At 37.0% G+C, this 3,638-nt stretch overlaps 1 non-coding gene across 1 annotated transcript; it reads left to right on the top strand.

Annotated features, from left to right (window-relative positions):
- The first annotated feature begins 1,624 nt into the window (after positions 1 to 1,624).
- LOC128284687 (small nucleolar RNA R71) lies at positions 1,625 to 1,731 on the top strand. Its single transcript, XR_008275110.1, has one exon. It is a non-coding gene; the product is annotated as a small nucleolar RNA R71 (small nucleolar RNA).
- The last annotated feature ends 1,907 nt before the right edge of the window (positions 1,732 to 3,638 follow it).

Genomic DNA, 3,638 nt, shown 5'->3' with positions numbered 1-3,638 from the left:
TGTTGTTACTTAAACATGGCTCATGAATGCTCTTCAAACGTGTTTCCTATAAAGAAGGTTGCACTACATGATTAATATTAGTTGCATGATTTATACAACCACCTTCAATATCTGATGTGTTATTCAAATTACGAGCTTGAAGAGTGATTGTTTCATCACCCACACAAAGTGCGAGTTCACCTGTACCAACATCAATAATGGTTCTAGCAGTTGCTAAAAAGGGTCGTCCTAAAATCAAAGGTATGTTACTATCCTTTTCCATATCTAGAACAACAAAGTCTACTGGGTATATACATTTATCGATTTTAACAAGAACATCTTCAATGATACCCCTAGGAAATCTAATGGTTTTATCAGCCAATTGAATGCTCATCCTAGTTTGTTTGAGTTTCCCAAGACCTAGCTGTTTAAACCTTTTATAAGGCATAACATTAATGCTCATCCCTAAATCAGCCAATACATTTTTTACGTTCAAACTACCAATTAAACAAGGAATCGTAAAACTCCCTGGATCTTTCAACTTGTTGGGTAGCTTATTCTGTATAACGGCTAAGCAAACTGCATTCAACTCTACATGTGACGCCTCATCCAACTTCTGTTTATTTGCTAAAAGCTCCTTTAAAAATTTAACTGCATTTGGCATCTGTGAAAGAGCTTCAATAAATGGTAAGTTAATGTGCAACTTCTTTAATAGTTTAAGGAATTTACCAAATTGCTCGTCCGTGTGGTCTTTCCTTGTCGCATTGGGGTATGGCACACGAGGTTTATACTTTCTACTTATTGGTTTTTGCTCATTGTGGTCTATCTCACCTTTACCTATACTTATTACAATTCCTTGCCTCGATTCTAGTTCAGGTTCAACTAACCCTTCCTTATCTCGAACGGTAATCACATTGAGTTGTTCTCTTGGGTTCGATTCAGTATTACTTGGCAAGCTACCTTATGGTCGTTCAGAAACTAGTTTAGGGAGTTGGCCTATCTGGGTTTCGAGCCCTTGAATCGAAGCTTGTTGATTCTTAAGTGCTGTCTCGGTATTCTAAAAATGAGTTTTAGACACCAGATAAATTTCGTTAGCATCTCCTCAAGGTTCGGTTTCTTTTTCTGCTAGTAAGGTGGTTGTTGAAAGCCTGGGGGATGTTATGGCCTTTGATTTCCTTGGCCATCTCACGAGAAGTTGGGATGGTTCCTCCAACATGCATTATAAGTGTTACTGTATGGGTTATTTTGAGGTCTAGAATTATTATTACCCATATATTGAACTTGTTCCTCCACGGTACTAGGATTGAAAGATTGATATTCTATGTGCACTCCTCCTCCATTTGCATCACACCTCATCACTAGATGTACCTGAGTAGAACCATATAAACCGTCAATCTTTTTATTTAAAAGTTCTACCTGGTTAGATAGCATATTAACTGCATCGAGGTTGAAAATACCGACTGCTTTTGTTGGCTTTGTTCTCATGACTTGCCACTGATAGTTATTCAGTGACATCTCTTCAATAAATTCATAAGCCTCTTCAGGTGTTTAGTTGTTTAAAGTTCCACCGGCGGCTGCGTCGATGAGTTGTCTTGTTGAGGGGTTCACACCGTTGTAAAAAGTTTGAACCTGTAACCATGAAGGTAACCCATGCTGAGGGCACCTTCTCAATATATCCTTGTATCTCTCCCATGCATCATAGAGTGTTTTTAGATCCATCTGCAGAAAAGAAGAGATATCATTCCTCAACTTAGTCGTTTTAGCCGGCGAAAAATATTTAAGTAAAAATTTTTCGGTCATTTGTTCCCAAGTAGTGATTGACCCTCGTGGTAAAGAGTTCAACCATTGTTTAGCTTGGTTTCTCAACGAAAAGGAAAACAACCGAAGGCGAATGACATCGTCAGAAACACTATTGATCTTAAAAGTGTCGCAAAACTCTAGAAAATTTGCCAAATGAGTGTTTGGATAACTGAACAAACTGTTGTATCATTTGAATTGTGTTAGGTTTCAGTTCAAAATTATTTGCAGCAATAGCAGGTCTAACTATACTTGATTCGGCTTCTGTTAAAGTAGGTTTAGCATAATCATACATAGTACGAGGAGCATGATTCTGATTTATTGGATTTGCAGCAACCACAGGAGGAAGCTAATTATTCTGATTTTTAGCCATCTCCTCGGTTGTATTATGGATATCTTCCTCTTGTCCTTCCTCTATGTTTCTTAGGTTTCACTTTATTTCTCTTCGGTTTTTGCGAGCTGTGCTTTCAATCTCACTGTCAAAAAGTAATGGTCCTGATGGGTTTCTTCTAGTCATAAACTATAAAAACCTGCCAGAAGAAAACAAAAGAAAAATTAGTAAAATTAACAAAACTAAAATACAATTTAAATTGCAATAAAATAAATGTCTAAAGTAATAAAAATTAAGCGTTCCTAATATTTTAGTTCCCCAGCAACGGCGCCAAAAACTTGATGTGCATGATAAGTTTTATATTTATGATTGACCGTACTTGAAAACTCATTATTATCACAATGAAGGCAAGCGCACCTATCGTACAGTAGTATAGTTTATAGCAAGACCGGAATGTCGAACCCACAAGAACTAAAAGTACTAGTATTAACTTTTTTTTTATTATCTAGCCTAAAAATAAGGGGATTTGTTTTATCTACACTAACTAACTAAACTAAGAATGCACAGAAAGTAAATTGGGGAAATACTTTTGGGAAAACTGATTGATTTAGACAATACCCAAGGGAAAAATCAACCTCAACTTCACTTGTTATTTGACTCTGAATTAGACGATTTATTCATTTGACTTGATCCGTAGAAATCCCTAATTTATATTATTATCTCTCTCGAGACTAACAACATCTAACCCTAGGTTGATTAATTGAAATCTCTTTCTAATTAAAACCCTTAGTGTCGCATTAACTCGATCTATGGATTCCCTTATTAGGTTTGACCTAATCCGACAGATTTATGTCACCCTATGTCTCGGGGTGCAATCAACTCCGGTTAATTATGCTAGATTTACTCTTAGACAGGGACTTTTGCTCCTCTGAATAAGCACATCAATACTTGAATCAATATCCTGGAATATTAAAGCAAGAATTAAGAACACATAGTTAAGATCAAATCAAATATTTACCATATAATTCAGAAAATAATAACAAGATCCATCTTAGGTTTCATTCCCCTTAGGTGTTTAGGGCATTTAGTTCATAAGTGTAAAAGGAAACATCTCAGAAGAAAAATAACAAAACATAAAGAAAACCCAAAAACCCCTGAAGGAAATTGAAGGGAGATCTTCAGTCTTGAAGGAGAATCCGGCTTTTGAGATGGATAAATCAACTTTCTTCGAGTAATTCCTTGACTCTTACTCCGTGTGTCTCTTCTGGGAACCTCCTAGGGTGTTTATATAGGCTTTAAAGTGCTTGAAAACCCTCAAGAGTGGCCTTTTTCTAATAGGACTAGATTTGGGCTCGACAGAGACATGCCCGTGTGAGGTGGCTTAGGCCGTGTTGCAATCTGTTAAATAGACACGGGCGTGTGAACTGCCTGTGTGAGGAAGTCTAGGCCGTGTTGATTTCCAATGTTGACCCATTTTCTCTAGTTTTGGCCCGTTTCTCGCTCTTTTCACTCTCCTATGCTCACCTAAGTA

Source organism: Gossypium arboreum, chromosome 11, assembly GCF_025698485.1.
Source record: "Gossypium arboreum isolate Shixiya-1 chromosome 11, ASM2569848v2, whole genome shotgun sequence".
Classification (NCBI taxonomy): domain Eukaryota; kingdom Viridiplantae; phylum Streptophyta; class Magnoliopsida; order Malvales; family Malvaceae; genus Gossypium; species Gossypium arboreum.
The sequence above is the reverse complement of the archived record's forward strand: the minus strand, read 5'-3'. Positions and strand labels throughout refer to the sequence as shown.